At 34.4% G+C, this 18,000-nt stretch overlaps 1 pseudogene across 1 annotated transcript in view; it reads right to left on the reverse strand.

Annotated features, from left to right (window-relative positions):
* LOC143222815 (sodium/calcium exchanger 3-like) overlaps positions 1-13,492 on the reverse strand; it is an 88,899-nt pseudogene extending 75,407 nt beyond the window's left edge. The window contains exon 1 of the transcript XR_013012513.1: positions 13,025-13,492. The product of XR_013012513.1 is annotated as a sodium/calcium exchanger 3-like (transcript). The remainder of the gene's footprint in view (positions 1-13,024) is intronic.
* Positions 13,493-18,000: the final 4,508 nt, after the last annotated feature.

Below are 18,000 nucleotides of genomic sequence, written 5' to 3' on the forward strand. Positions count from 1 at the left end.
AGTACTACAGTAGTATTACTTCTTATATTACGTTATAGGTGATTTGTACAATAAAAGAAACCACCCTGTTTTGCACTATCGCCAATAAAGCGTTGAGATGAAACTGGCACAAGCATCTCCATTGTTCATAACAGGATATTAAAATACAATCATCTCTTACACTCTGCAACAGTATAGCTTCAAAACAGTACAATTTACGACGAAAATATGCCATATAGACAAACAAAGTTGAGTACTCCTTATTCAGGAATAAATATTAATGAACATGTTCATAAATGCTCATCACTTACGCTAATATATACAAGTAATTAAAGAAATAGGAATTTAAAAACCTACACATATGGATCTCAAAAATATAAAGGAACAAGGCTGGATATTTTGAAGACCTTATTTACTGAAACTACAAACCACTATTTAGGCTTTATTCTGTTACCTAGAATTACATTTGGTGGAGTTAAAATAGGGATTTGTAGTTTGAGTAAATAATATCTACAGTTTCTCCAGCCTTGTTTCCGTTCTTTTTTGCGATCCTTATTTGCAGGCTTTTAAATTTCCAATTTGTATTTATCTTTATTGTTAGTTTTTTAATGAACAAAGAATTTATTGATATAATAGCTGACTTTATACATTCAATGATAATAAACATAGCTAACAGTTAACTCGTACGGTTCATGATGATTTGTTGTATCTGTCGCCCCCCTCGGTGGGCTCAGCAGATAGCCCTATGTGGGTTTGCTATAAGATAAAACACAAACCGTATCTGTCGGTTATTTTATCGCATTAGCTCGACTTGCAAGACGCTCAGTTGCAGCTGAAGATTGTCATGAAGATTTGTTTGAAAATATTGTGAACATTTATAGTGTCTGTGTAACTAAATTATTTATATATAATGCAAAGCAAAGATAAATACACGTCTAGACTAAGACACAAACATCACTTAGTTAGTATAAAATAAATACACGTCTAGACTAAGACACAAACATCACTTAGTGAGTATAAAATAAATACACGTCTAGACTAAGACACAAACATCACTTAGTGAGTATAAAATAAATACACGTCTAGACTAAGACACAAACATCACTTAGTTAGTATAAAATTTTACCAGCAAAATAAAATATGTTTCTGAAATATCGCTTGAAAAAAACTTTGATATCTTTTAAAGTATTTTTGATACATAATATAAGGCCTGGCGTCTGAAAGACATCGACTGTACAGTGTGCATGTTACATTCATCTAATATTCATTGGTCATTGTCTAATAATTTCTGTTTAACCCTGTATTTAAATTTTTTCAAGGAAAGCCCTATGTCTGCAAAACGCCAGCTTCACTGGGTAATGTTAACATTGTTTACACTATAAGAATGATTTTTTATTTAGTTTATGTAAAATATGGAAAAGCAAATTGACTTTTCAATACTCCATATGATCTTCGCAGTACCTTATTTAGCACACTATGAAAGGTTTGAATGCAATATATATTGTTTTTGTTATATGTTGGCAAGAGAATTATAATAACAATTTCCAATGGGCCTATTTTGAGTGAAATTGCTTGTTCTTGTAACTCGAGCATGCATACATTTTTATAATAGTTAAGAGTAAAGCTTTAAAGTGTTGTTTGAACTGAATATTTATTGTTTAAGGTGCTTTTTGCCAGAGTGTTTTACTAGGTTATTGTGATTCCTTTATGAATCAGTCCATTTTTCGTCAGTACTTCCCACTGAACATTAAAATCTCTCTTCTATTTTCTAAATTTCATTATCCATGTCACAAAAGCAAAGTTTAAAGGGAATAATAGACATTTTACAATATTAGCAATTAAGAAATAACGCATACCATCCAGAAACAAAATTTGTGTTACATAGTGTAATATTTCTAGTTTTGTGATACACTAATACTACGAAATAAATATCTTAGAAGAAAACCTGCACTGCATGCATTTAAAAGTAGTTCTATATTATGACAAATTAAAATAGTCACCTAAATAAATCAGAAAATGATACTGGAGATCGCAAGAAAAACTATACTGTCACATATCAGTACCCATTATAAAACATATTAAAGTAAATTAATATAAATCGATGCCATTACAAGTAACCCAAACATGAAATATGCTGCTTAGTTTCCTCCCTGAATTATAGATTAAACTGACTGCGTGCTATCTTCCTGGACCATGCTGAAGAACTAGATAGTCGGTACAAATGAGTCAGAAGCCTGCGATATGGATTTTTGATGATCTAAGACGCAACATAATCCACTGAGGACACAAATGAAGTCTTTACATTAAGGTTTGTTCGTGTGCTGAATCATACAAAATTAAGCACTTGAGGAAAACCAGCAAACAAACTAGGATAAGTCATCTCAGGATCCTAGTGTGTGTATAAATTTACATACACACACTCTGATAGTAAATTTTGAGCCTTATAAATAGTTTATATAAACCACTCACGAGCACACACAATATCCTCTGAATGCAGAACTATTGGCAACAGCTAACTAAATCAGCGAAATATTTAATGACAAACATTTGTTGAACAGGTTTCGTACCACTGCTTTACACATACAAATCTATTAAAGCTTCAATGCTTCAAATAACATTTTCTAACCTACTAAACTAAACTCTAGTAAGACTAGAATAAATATTTCCATTGGCCAAGCTCTGTGCTAAAAGCAGTTTAATTAAGCTCCCTAAGTGATACCATTAGCGTCGCTGCTTCACCGACTGTTTGAATGCTCGCATACGTATCATTAGTGAGTTCTGGCTTAGAAAATACTTAGCAACACGTTTGGCTCATATATGAAATCTAGTTGAACAAATTCTATTGTATGCATGCATCTCCTGGTTTATTATGCTGCTTTAAATAGATGTTATTTGTTCTTTGAAGATACAACAAGAAAAACGTTTAGAATAAAATTCTAAAAGCACAGTTACCACATAAACTGAAGATTGGAGGTCATTTTGGACGTAACACTGCGGAAACGTGGAAAGGTATTTTCAAAATATTAATTTTCATACCTAACTATAATGATCTTAGTAACAAAACAATAAAAAAGGTGGAAGGCATTTCATATAAACATAGGAGGTCCTGAAAATGTTTTGTACTTACAACTTACAGCAATTAGCACATTTATAAATTTGTGTTTCTAGTGTAACACATGACTCACAAGTTTCAACACTAATAAATATTAACTCTATTCCTTTAACACAGTTAGGTATTTCTACACTTCTAATGCATTGGCGAAACCACTGTGTACTGCAGTGCAGGACTTTATCGAGATTAATTTAACAGTGTGTGTAATATGGACTCTGAGAAACCAAACAACAATTTGTTCACAATATTTTTAACATTCAAGTGATGAATAAAATTCATAAATTTAGATTTATTAACGTAGCTAATGTTTTGTGACCAACTATGATAAAAACAAAACTGAAACAGCATGGCGTTAGTATATTTCTATTATAGCTGCCATAATGTAACGTTTTACATTTAATTATGAATAGCTTTCTCTTTGACATATTTCAAAGGACTTTTATCAAAAGAGAAAGATATTAATAGTTTACTGCCACGTAGATGATTATGTTTTAATTATAATTCTGTGTGATTTGTTACTATAGTGTTTTAACTAACAGGTCATTATTACATGTAATTAAAACTTTATTAGATATTAACAACAATATTTATAAGTTTAACTCATTACACTTCACTAGTTTTGTAAAATCTCATTAAATAAGTCAACGAATCATTTTCATCTGATAATATATTGCAGAAGGATTACCTTGGGTGAGATTTGTTGTAACTCTGACCTTCTGAAGAAAAAATGTTTATAAACAAAAATAATAACTTCTTATTGTAGGATAAAATCTGTCGTAATATTGGTCACCTATATACAAGAAAATCATATTACATCGTATGTGGTTATTTTAGAATCATAGTTTGCTTGTAAATTCAACATTCAACGAAATAATTTTATCTTAATTGAGACTTCGAACTTTGTTGTATTATAATTTTCTAGGCACGGTGCATCTAGTGACAGTTTTTACTATGTCAAAGACATGATGTATAAAATAAAACATACAGTAGCAGACTTAAATACAGTCTATTATAACTTTAACGTACTATTCAGATCAAGTTTTAGCTGTGAGAAGATATTGCTTGGTCAGCATGGTAGAGACTCCACAATGTTGGAAAGACTGAAATCCGATGCCTGCAGTAGACAATAGTAGCAAACACGTCATTCAAGATCATTTCCAAAAATGTTAGACCTGATATGAGATTCTGTTGTTATGTTAATAAGGTAATGTGATTGGATTAACTTTCTTGTTTTTATAACTGATTCTGCAACTGATGGAGGTTATATAATTGTCTTAACCATGGAACACAACTGAAATTACTCTTCTGGTTTGTAAAGTAATTTGTGCTCCTGATTCAGACTCTTTGAAGAAGTTAACGAAATCAAAACCTTTTAAAGTGTATGCCTGTTTATGTGACAGGCCTTTAATATGTCGATTTTAGATTCATAAAAAAGGTATACGTCACTGTAATCTCAAATTTTATGTATCACTGTTTCCAAATTCGCAGCAGCTTTAAATATTGAAGCTGTAATCATACGTGTTTGTTTGAGGGTGATTTATAAGTTGTGTAAGTCTAACTTTGGTTAAGTCTTACAATAACGTATACAAAATATGTATACGAACGTTAACAATTTATGGTGACGGTACACAGGTGGCTATGGTCATGAACTGTTATTCTCAAACACATTTTCACTGCAGGAGGCTCTTGTGCAATACACCGACGTCAGGCTTATCTCACTTATATCTTTTAACTTTTCAGATACCAACCGTGTGCGGACAACGACAATTTGGGATATATTTTAACAACCCAATAGCACAAACGCTTACGAAAGTGTCCACAACGAAGACTATACATCGCTAAAGGTGCAGTGATTCAGTTGGTGAGAGTTTCTCAAAAAAGCTGTTGTACAAAGAGCTTCTGTATGTAAAGTCGTATAACACACTCAGTGTTTGTATTACCAAAAGCTAACAAACAGAATGACATAATTCTAATTTTTGGATGTGTGTTTATTAAACTAATTATCGATTAAAGAAATCTTTTCTCGTTTTAAATCACAAGCATTACTTTGTTATTTTCAAATATTTACTATATTTCACTGGTATCCACACGAACTATACTTTCCGCAGGTTACTTCATCGAGGAAAATAGTTTATCATGCGACATTATGATATTCACTTTTAACAAATATGTGTTATTAACAAAGTGGACATAACTGTCATAGTAGTATACTTTGTTGTTGTGTACTCTTGCTCGTGAGAAATATAAAAAAAATAGCCAAACGTACAACATAAAAACTTCTCAAATATTTTGACACTTTAACCACTTTCTACCTTAATATTTGTAGAGCTTTGTACTATAATACACGATAATTATCAGCTTTGTATCGTATTAAATGCTTTATTCTATAGTTAATCCTATGTTTGAGAGTATTTTCATTAATTTTGTTATTAATAAACCTACTAATATATATATCTGTTTAATAAACTGATGTGGAATTATGTTTAACTTACTTCTTGGTATGTTTGTAAACTTTTCTTATGTCTGGATATAACACTTCCTGTATTATTAATTACCATCATATTACAATTATTCATATTACAAACTTCTTTAAAACACTTACCATTAAATGTGATCACTTATTTGTACTAATACACACTAAAGAATAAATAGTTCATAAACATTAGGTTGTTTTATTGTTGATGGTATCTCATATTAAGCTCCTGAACATGTCATAAAGCGAACCTCTGTCTTAGTTTTCGTTACACTTGGAGAGAGATCTGGAGTAGTCCGTCTTAGCGATATGATTTATTTATGTTAAAACATAAATTTCCATTTCTATTTACGTATCTTGGAAGAAACGAAAGTTTGTTTGTTGACTTAAATGCGTGTCTGGATGATTTTTTTGTCCGTTTAAATAAATATTTATTCATATTTTCAACACGTTAGCTAATAGTAAATAGGGTATGTAAATACTTTATACTAATTTTGAAATATCATATTACCAGTTACATGATAATAAATATAGAGAATTTTACCAAACTTTAAGCAAGACATGTTTTGTAGAGTATAATTAAATATAAACTTCCATTTGCTACACATCTTATAGTGTTTATAGAATTTAAAATAATTGGTTGAATCTCGTCTGTGTTCTTTGGGGGAAGCTTGTGAAAATGGTTCTTGTGTTTCTTTTTGTAGGCCTAAAACCATGTGATTAACTTTTTTTAACTTTCTTCACTACCTCTGTTGTGTGACTGTTTTTCGTAGTAGAGAAACTTGAATTTCTCTTCAGTGTTACATCTATCCTTGTTCTTTTCCAATATGGTTCCATATTAAAGATATTCTTTTACTGGAAATTTACAGCTGCGTTCTTAGCATGCTGTTTACTTCACAAAATAGGAAACTTTGCCTTCCAGAATTAATTTACTTTTAGGTAGTACTGGTAAGTTGAAATCACCACATGTCAACAGAAATTCAACAACAGTCAGTCCTCTTAACGTTTATAATTACATGCTGCTGGACCATAAATAAGGAAAAATGGGTTGGTTGCAAAATGCTTCACAGATCATGAATAACATCTGTAATTTTCTATATGATATGATATATATTAAAAGCAACGAATGAATGTTATTTAAAAATGTCAAATTTATTCTTATGTTTAATACACATAATGAGAAAAAACGGAATGAACGAATAGTGTTTGAAAACGAAAACTTATTAGAAGTATCGTTAATACGCGCAATCCTTATAACGCCATTTTGTTTGGAACAAGTCAAAACTTGAAAATAGTCACCAATTGGAAAAATTATATACTAAACTGAGATAAAAGTCAAACGTCAATTACCATCAAATATTTTATTGAAGTATAAATATTGAAGCTAATCACCGAACCTTTGTTTTGATGAACATTCCAAAAGTATCTTTATCTATAATCTTTTTTTCTATTTCACGTTTGTTCGAACATCTACAGTTCTAGATCACATTCTGTCTGTGAAAATGCGATAGCAGAAGTCTGAAGCTCATATGTAATGCGAGTAGACTTAAGATGAATTTTCACTGCCAAAATTTCCTTAGTACGAAGAATGGATTTTGCTGATTCAACAAGAAAGTAAAGTACAATTTCTGTGAAGATTTATTTACATAAGTAAGCAAAGGAATTTTTTATGAGAGTAGATAGCTTATTCAGAAAACTGAAAACAAAATATAAGTTTTTTTGTGGATAAAACGCATAATTTAGTTTGCTTTGAAAACTTTGACGCAAAGCAACGCAAAGACTATGTGGGCATAGTCGTCCTTTCATTTTGAAATTGTAGACTACAGAAGGAAGAAAGGCAAACAGTCAAGAAGATTCACGTTTTGAATTTTACATTATGTATTATAGAATAAGCACTCTCAAAACAAAGTGCGCAGTTTGCAGCAACGGAAGAACCATGAATTTTCATATTCAAAGAACAAGTACATTCACAACTTGGCCACGCTCGCCCGTTATAGAACTTAATATGTATATGTCGTGACCTTATGTGTGATATTTATCGCTCAAGAATGTAATTATTTATCTTATTAATAACGTGTGCGCACGTATATATATGTATATCACAAACTCGTCTTTCATAAATCAGGCCAAAATCTGACATGATCAATATTTAAGATAATAAATTACAAACAACATTAAAGAGGGAACACAAGAAAAATTTTAATTAACGTTGAGCGCTATTTATTATTTCAATATTAAATACAAGTGCTAATAAACAATATTCATAATCAATACTTGTATTGTACACACTAAAATAAAATCAATAAATTGGTTTAGGACTAGTGTTTAGACACAAAACACATCTACTTTCATTATCATTAGATTCAAAACCATAACAAAAACAGTTATATTAAAATATTTTTTATAACTGAATCGCCTTTTCAGAACTAATTCATATTCTGGGAGAACAACAACACATAAAACTACAGTACTTATAAAAAATTACTCCTCGGTGTGGATTCCTGTACGTGTTGAGGGGACCTCCCAGGGAAGGTTCTGTACTTTTAGTTTATCTCCTCTGGAATCTAATCATCCACCCACGTGTTTTCTGTGCGTGGCAACCTGTAAAGGGGAGGAGAGGATTCTGATGATTGAGGAGTCAAACCTTGAAACACCACTTTGGCATTGAATTCCTGTAAACGGGAGGTCTTGGAGTGCTACCTCATCGTTAATCGGCTGGTGCACTTGAGCTAGGTTCAGCCAAGTACCAGTGTTGGACGTTCGTAACGGATGTTGTAGACATTATGTATGATGCTAGTGTTTGGGGATAGTGCTCACGAATCCCTGGCATTGCTGCAATGTCCTTTTTTGGTATTGTAATGCATCTCCCTGGAGGGATTTCTGATGGACTGGGTTAGTGGGCACTGAAAGATATTACCTTTATTATGAATACCCCATCAACGAAAAAATAAAAATAAAAATATTGAGAGAAACAGATTCTCGGAAAACGACCCCGGATGGAAGACTCTGTTGTACAGTCACCACAACAGTCAGATTCTGTACCTCGATTTCTAATTATACATTCATTATCCGAAAAATCCTTGGGGAAAATGTCTCCCTTCATTATTAAAAATGGATTAGCTGGTCTTGCAACTCGACATATCCTTGGAGGCTGTAGCCATTCGTGTTTCCTTGGGTCGAACCATCAATGTTTGTCCTCTCTACCTGTCTCTGGAGAGACCTATGATCAATCAGACATTGAAGTTATCATTGAAACTTTGCCGTCTCCCTTTTCAAACCTGGAGGAATTTAATGTACATAATCCCCTCTGGGGAAGTACTGATGTTGATGGGGGGGTCGTTCCATAGAGCATATGCTCTCGGATCACAACCTTTCTCTCTTCAATACAAGTGTTTAAATTTATTTTCATTTTACTTTTCTTTAACTTTTCACGGAGTATTGACAGTAACGCTTAGGATAGTCATCATTTTTCTAATATTTTGAGAGAGACTGGTCGTGGTTGATGCCATCTGATCTGCGTGCCACAGTGGAAGCTGGACCAAGCTAACTGGCCCTCCCTCACTACTCTCTTGGAACATGATCCTGCCGTCGTCTGTAAGCCATCGACTGGGTAGTACAGTCAGTTACTGCTCAATGTATTCCCAACACCTCGACATGTTTTCCATGATATTCTAGTCCATGGTAGAATCATGCCTGCCGTATGGTACAGAAGGCTCAAAAGCGGGCCTGGGATATTTTCCGTAGATATCTCACAGTCTAGAACCGTCTCGCTTTCCACCAGGCCCGTGCACATGTTCAGCAGGTGAGACGTCAAAGCCAGAAGGAATCCTGGATTAAATTCACAACCAGCATCTTTTCTACCTTCAGTTTCAAAGTCATATGGAACAGGATTCGATAGGTCAGTGGGCAGTATAATCCTGTCCTCCTTTCGATCTTGCTTTCTGATAGCCAGGAAATTGCTGATGCCCATAACATTGCCGATGCTCTCAGCAAAAGCATTTACCAGGTATCTAGCACTTTTGCTTCATCCTTCCCTTTCTTAGCCGTCAAGACTTGGGCAGAGCGATCGCCTCTTTCCTTTCGAGCTGATTGTCTCTATGACTATAATCGCGTCTTTAAACTGGTGGAATTCAAGCTTGCTCTTCAATGGTCTGGCAGCACATCGGTCAGACCTGATGATATACACTATGAAATGCCGCTGTTCTTATCTTGATATTCCTCTGGTTGTTTTTAACTGGATTTGGCAGGAAAATGTTTTTCCTGATGTCTGGTGCCAAGCTATTATCCTACCTTTCTCTAAGCCTGGGAAGGATTCCAAGATACCTTCAAACTACCGTCCTATTGCTTTGACGATCTGTTTTATAAGACCTTAGAGAAGATGGTTAATGCTCGTCTTGTTTGGTTCCTCGAATCAAACAACCTCTTCTCGCCCACTCATTGTGGGTTCCAATGACAGAATTTCACTGTGAACAGCCTAATTCGACTTGAAATGTCAATCAGAGAAGTATTTCTCAAGTAACAAGATCTTGTGTCAGTATTATTTGACCTTGAAAAGACTTACGATATTACGTGAAGATATGATATTCTGCAAGACCACTCATATGGGTTGTGTGGTCATTTGCCCATTTTTGTTTAAAATGTTTTAATAGGTTGACAATTCCAAGTTCATGTGGGTTGAACACTTTCCCGTTCTTTTCTACAGGAACTTTGAATCCGTCAGGATTGTGTTTTGAATGTCACACTTTTCAATCTAAAGATTAATGCCATCACTGTACAACTCTATACTACCGTGTCATACTTCTCGTGTCAGTCGTCAAACATGAGATTTATTGAGCGGCAGCTACAAATTGCCCTTAATCGTTCACTGAACAAACGGCTTTAACTACTCACTCTCTAAAACCGTTCGCATGCACTTTTGCCGCCAACGGGGTATTCACATCGATTTAGAACTTTGTATTGGTTAAGATGTGCTTCTCGTGATCCCTGAGGCAAAGTTCTTGGGGCTTATATTTGACCATAAGTTGACTTTTACACCACACATCAAATAACTACGAATCAAGTGTACAAGAGCACTGGATATCATCTGCGTCCTCTCTTTAACCTCTTGGGTAGTGGATCAATGTTATATGCTAAAGATCTATCGTGGCCTCATTTGATTAAAATGATTATGGCCCCGGCAGGGCCAGAGACCTCAACCTTAAATATGCTGGGCTCCATTCACCATCAGGAGTTTCAGCTCTGCAGAGGGGCCTTCTACACTTCCCCAGTCCAGGGTTCGGACACAAAGTCTCATAAGCCTCCACTACACCTCCGTCAGTTGCAACTGTTTTTACTGTAGGCTTTAAAACTTCAATCCTTACCATAGCATTTCATCTGGGGTTTTGTTTTCCTTTCTCAGTGGGACATGCTTTTACAGAGCAGACAGTCTGCCATTGTTCGTTTCAGCCTTCGTATCAAGGTGCATTTGGATGAATTGGGTCTGTCCTTGGATGATATTGATGTATCTACTTGTCAGTCCATTCCACCATGGTTTATTACCATCCCTAAGTGAGACCTTTCTTTGAGTTATCTAAAGAAGACAGTTTCTCCCTATTGTAAATACCGTCTCCTATTTTCTGATCAACTTTCCAACCATCTTTCTATTCCCATTTATACAGATAGTTCAAAATCAGGTGACTCTGTGAGCTCTGCCATGTTTATTGGTATTTGCGAGAACGAGTTCACTGACACAGCAGCTAAGTCTATCTGCTTTGGCGCTATCACTGTCGTGCCTGTTTTATGCATAGACTACGATCCTGTATTCAAGGCTCAGCTCTGCGCCAGTTGGAAGTCAATTTGGAGTGAGCAACGTGATAACAAGGTTTTCCAGATAAAATCCTCTATTGAACTTTGATCGCTTATTTCTATAAGAACCAGAAGGAGAAAGTTGTCCTAACTAGACTATGCATTGGTTATAGTTTTTTAACTCATCGTTTTATTTTATTTGGGACTGATGCACCAATGTGTTGTCTGTGTGACACTCAAGTCACAGCATTCCACATTTTACTGTCGTGCTGTCGTTATAATTCTGAACGAAGGCGCCATTTTAGACATGTTTTGTCCACAGGTTTGCCCCTGATGCTGGGCAGTGTCACTGGAGATGATGACACTGTCCACTTTACAAATGTTTTTAATGTTTAAGGATCATTGGCTTTTTAACGTTTAAATTTTTAATTCAAAAACTGGATTTTTGTTTTCATAACATGATTCCTTTTTATGAGTTTAAGTAATTTTACTTTATTTTTAAGTTTTTACTGGTTGTTCGGCACAGATAGTCTAGTTGTTTTGCGTGATAAAACGTCAAACAACTAACCAACCTCAAAAATTAAAATAAAATATATTTGTTTAAATGTTTTATTTTATAGGTTAACTGTTTTTTTCAAATTTAGTATGCTTATTTTAGAGGATTAAACTACCCATACCTGGAGTTTGAAGTGTATACACCAATGATTCCTAATGTATTAGGCCTTTATGAGAAAAGACCCAAATTCTGCAAAAAAGGTTAGTTTTGACTGCTTATGTAAGATGTTTATATTTAACAAAATGTTTAGTTTATGGATCTTGAGATGGTGTTCAATATCACAAAAAAGGGTGCAAACTATTAGAAAGTATTTAACTAAATCTGAAGTTTGCCATCATAAGAAGGTTGCACCCAGACTGGGGTGAGAATGTCAAGATCTGTGGTCACTAGATTATGGTACACAAACAGCTGTAAAGAAAAATATACCAGAAGGCCTGTTCAGTGTCGCAGATGTGCTAAAAGTGCATTAGACGATTCGTTTTGTTAAGTATGTTCATCTTACAAACTATTTTGTCTTTGAAATTTGTGCAGCCAAATGTAGAGATTTTTCATTGATCTCACTTTTTGTTATTTGTAAATGCTTGGTATAGTTTACCTGTAATATTTATAATAAACATTTATCTGTGTTTCTGTTTATTCAAAATTTTAGAAACATTGTCAAAACATCATTATATTTTAATTTTTGTTAGTAGTGTTTATATAGATATACAAACGATTCTTAACTTCACCGAACTCAGTAAAAGTAAAATATACACACTGTAGAAGACTTAGTGTTATGTGTATAATTAGCTGAATATTTTATTCCTTTTCATTTACATTTTTACTATATTAACGCAATTTCTCATTACATCTCTTATAATGACTCCTTACTGATGACTCCAGTTTGACAAAAGAATAATCATTTATGCCAACGGAGTGAAAACTAAATTTCTGCAAGATAGGCATGTAATGGAAACATAGATCATAAACATACTTATAGAAGGCACAATTCCTCTTATAAAAATAGACATGTGCATTACTAATGCTGTTAGTAAGATAATATACAAAGATGCTTTACCAGAACTGATTAGATATTAAGACTACTTCGTAAAAAATTGGTTAAAGTTTTGGAGTTACTTACATTTCGTGCATCAGGAAATACATTTTCTTCACGATCCTGGCAGACAGATGTATCAGAGGTTGATGGTGTTTTTTTTTAAAAATTCCCAAAAGTATGTTGTAACTATTAAAGACAAAGGAACCTGAGATTAATTAATCTATTTTTAACATCTAGATGTTCAACTTCTCGATTAACTTTAGCTCGTGCGAAACTAGATGTGCATGTTTTTGAGTTGTAGCTTGTCATCAACTTGCGCTAGTTTCATGTGATCTCAAAGACCATTTATTTCGTGACTAGCTCAATCTCAGTCACGTTCTTTCATCATTTAACCCCAGAATGAACGCCCTTTGAAAGCGATGAGTTCACGATGTTTACTGAGGTCACTACTACTCAAAAGAACAGTTGGAAGAAAATCCTCTCCTGCACATGTTAGCACAGCGTAGCCACTCAACACAACTTGCCTATTGATCTCGAATCTGCTAACCAGCTAGAAATAGGAAAAGAGCGTCGCATTGAATGACGGGAAACTGGAAGTGCCTAAATGTAGATACGGCACAATTTTTTATGTAATTAAGGATGCCAAGTATTTACAGGGTTAGTAAAGGGAAAGGATGACGTTTTGACTAAGGACTAAACTGTGACGCGGTAGACGTCATTATTCGAACTGTATTACGAGCCTTAGTCGTTTTTTTTTTCTCTCTTTCAGGTTGCCCGTCTCTAAATACTCTTAAAAAGCTTGAAGTTGTGTGAACCGTTTTCTAAACCAACGTTGAGGACTTTAACATAAGTAATGAACCTATTTTTATATCATTCACTACCAGTGGAGAATAAATATTGTATCACATAAACTGTTTGTTTAGTTTATTTTGTTTTAGCACAACGATACACAGTAGACTAGATACCTTGTCTACTACGAGAAATCGAGCCCTGAATTTTAAGTCCTTAAAATTACTGCTGACCCAATGTGATGTATAATGTGAAACACTTTGATTATTTTGCCTATTAAGGCCTCATTTTCTAAGAATCTAAATTAAAGATATGTGATTTGTTTGAAATTAAGCACAAAGCTTTGTTTGTTTGTTTGTTTTTGAATTTCGCACATAACTACTCGAGAGCTATATGTGCTAGCCATCCCTAATTTAGCAGTGTAAGACTAGAGGGAAGGCAGCTAGTTATCACCACCCACCGCCAACTCTTGGGCTACTCTTTTACCAACGAATAGTGGGATTGACCGTCACATTATAACGCCCCCACGGCAAGCACAAAGCTACACAATGGCTATTTATGCTCTGCCCACCACAGGTTTCTTGCGTTATAAGTTCGCAGGCATACCACAGTGACACTGGGCGGGGCAAATATATCGGAGAACCCCAGCGGTTATTAATTACAACAAAGGCAATGTTTTTAAAAAACGCTTATGTGAACATTTTTTTTGCAGGAACCAATAATTAATGTGATCTTTAAATATATACACGGTGTGGACACAAAAAGTGGTCCCCCTTGAAAATATTTTTAATTTATTATACATGTTATTAGATAACAGAAAAAATATGTAAAATTATATTGAAATGTTGAAATATGAACTCAAATTCTAATTTTAACCCTGGCTTCTGTAAGTATCTAAACTTTTCATGATTTTAGTTACATTTTCTCATAAAAATGTTGTGCACCTGTTGTAGTTTGTTAGATTTTCTCATTCAATGAGTCTACAAAATTATCACTCACTTTTTTGTCCATTCCCTGTATATAGTTTGGAAAACACTATTAATATAGCTGACCCTACCAGTAGTCCTAGGTTTGAACACAAATGTTCTAGTGTGTTTCTGATAACTTAGTTAAACCAGGATTTTACAAAATAAACAAGCAAATATTTACATGAACAAATGAATTGTATAGATTACATTGACAATGTCACACAATGACAGTACCTAATTGTCATTTCAGAAAGAAAAAAAAAACATTATGAAAGAATAAGATAATAATGGTAGTCCACCTATTGTCAATTTATCATATACCACAGAAAGAAACAGTTGTGGGTACAACTAGTAAACACTAGAACTAAATGTTTGGTATATGTAAATTATGTACAATGTTTACGGGTGAACCATCTTTGGAACCACAAATAAACAGTAAAAATCCGTCACATCTACTTGCAGTTTGACAGTGAAACCATAACCCTTAACACGACAGTAACTTATCCAAATGTACTGAATCATTCTTAGTTTCCTTTATGGTGATTTAGGCACTCGACTCGTAATTTGAAGGTCGCGGGTTCGAATCCCCGTCACACCAAACATGCTTGTTCTGAACCATCTTTGGAACCACAAATAAACAGTAAAAATCCGTCACATCTACTTGCAGTTTGACAGTGAAACCATAACCCTTAACACGACAGTAACTTATTCAAATGTACTGAATCATTCTTAGTTTCCTTTATGGTGATTTAGGCACTCGACTCGTAATCTGAAGGTCGCGGGTTCGAATCCCCGTCACACCAAACATGCTTGTCCTTTTAGCTGTGTGGGCGTTGTAGTGTTACGGTAAATCTCACTATTCGTTGGTAAAAGAGTAGCCTAAGAGTTGTCGGTGGATGGTGATGGCTAGCTGCCTTCCCTCTAGCCTTACACTGCTAAATTAGAGACAGCTAGTGCAGATAGCCCTCGAGTAACTTCGCGCAAAATTCAAAATAAACCAAACCAGCTTCCTTTACCTTTCGGCAATTAAATATATGCTACTGAAAGCCGTATGTATTTGTTAACACCTGCATGCTCTTAGCCAGTACGATACAGTGCTCATACTTAAAGTTTCAAATCACAGTATATCTACTTTGTATTATATAACAAGATGAAAACTAGTTATTAAAAAGGAAATTGCTAACGTATAACTGTGAAGTAGATATAAACTTTAATCAAGTAATTAGCAGATGCAATCCAGTTTATTTTGAAAACTTCAGTAAATATTTATTTCAAAGTAACATATTCATCATCTCAGTATCGCAGTCATACTTGTAGTTTTACGTTCTTCCACATATATACCAAAGAAAGAAATGAGATTCTTCCCTTTCTAAGAAAATAATGATAACACTCTTGATAACATACGAACTTCTGTAATGCTGAGATGTAATCATTCTGTAAAACCGAAAGTTCTAAATGATGTATAAGATATGTACATTTATATATTTTATTAACATGTATGGAATCAGTGTAGAACTGCAATTAAAATTTTCTGTGTTCTTTTTCGGAAAGAAGGCATAGTTTTAATTAATGTTAACCATCTACGCTGATAAATCATCAGGTAGTTGAGCCTAAAGTTAGATAGAAAAAAATGCGTTGATGGTACATTCAAACACTTTATATTTTAGCTTTAAAATACGCTACTTCTGAAGATAAAAAAAATTAGAAAAACGTTAATTTCTCTTAACGAAGAAAGAATACATCTTGTTCCTATTTGTATATCCTTAGTTATATATGGCGTTTTAAAGGAGAAGTGATATTTCATTGAACGTGAAAAAGAAACAAAACTATCTTTACTCTTATATGAGGTACTGCCTTGGTCTGGTGGTTAGGGTTGCAGGTTCGAATTCTCCTCAGTGAACATGCTCGCCCTTTCAGCTATTGGGGCGTTATAAAAAGGCAGTCAACATTTTAATATTTGGCAAATAATAATACCCCAAGTGTTGGCGATGGATAAAGTTAATTAACTGTCTTCCCTCTAGTCTATTGCTGCTAAATTATGGATAGCTAGTGTAAATAAATATCGTGCAGCTTTGCGCAAAATTCCAAAAGAAGCAATTACATGAATAAGTACGTAAAGTAATATTGGTATAGAAGGTTCAAACTGGACAGCCCTTATCACCGAGAAAAAGAAACATTTATATTTTGGACACAACTGTCTGAAGATTATTGGATAACACAGAGATATGACATGGAGGTTATTATTGAAATGTCTTTTAACAAACCTTAAACTACCTGTTGCCAGTCCCCTGTTGAGATAACGGTCAGTCTTCGGATTTACAACGCTAAAATCAGGGGTTTGATTCCCCTCATTGGGTCTGGCCAGGCCAGGTGGCTAGGGCGCTTGACTCATAATTTTACGGCCTGGCATGGCCAAGTGTCTTAAGGCGTTCGACTCGTAGTCCGAGGGTCGCGGGTTCGAATCCCGGTCGCACCAACATGCTCGCCCTTTCAGCCGTGGGGGCGTTATAATGTTACGATCAATCCCACTATTCGTTGGTAAAACAGTAGCCCAAGAGTTGGCGGTGGGTGGTGATGACTAGCTGCCTTCCCTCTAGTCTTACACTGCTAAATTAGGGACGGCTAGCACAGATAGCCCTCGTGTAGCTTTGCGCGATTTTCAAAAACAAAACAAACAAACTTCACTAAGGAGGTTATTAATAACAAACTGTGTTGTTTATCAGATAAGCAAGTTATTTATTAATCACAACAGGTTAATCGACAGACATCCTGTAATTAAAAACTCAAAATTGATAGGAACTAATATCTCTGAATTTTTAACACAATTCGAAGAAATGTTCTTGTATCACACATTAATTATTAAATGCAGAGTGTCTGTTTTCTTATATCAAAGTCCCATGGACCATCTGTTGTGTTTACCTAGGGAAATCAAACCGCTGATTTTAACATTGTAAATCCTAACACTTACCGTTGTCCTACAGAGGGACATTAAATATAGAAAAGCATGTGAAATGAACTCGGAAAAAAAATAACTTTTGTAGTTGTTATTGATTCACTACCTTTACCAAGGATTGTTTACATGGTAAGACACTTTCTTTATATGATGTCGAATTCTATAAAACATATGTCTAGTAGATTTCGAAATAAATGTCAAGGCTTTCACAAATGGTGAAGCCCCTTATATGAAACCTTCCCCGCACTGACAAGATAAACATAATCTCACTTGATTTACTCCTGATAACTGAAGTAGGATTGTCAGTAGTTTCCAACTGCGACTTCTTTTAAGGACTAGCTTGGATATAT

The sequence above is a fragment of the Tachypleus tridentatus genome, chromosome 8 (assembly GCF_004210375.1).
Source record: "Tachypleus tridentatus isolate NWPU-2018 chromosome 8, ASM421037v1, whole genome shotgun sequence".
Taxonomy (NCBI): Eukaryota; Metazoa; Arthropoda; class Merostomata; order Xiphosura; family Limulidae; genus Tachypleus; species Tachypleus tridentatus.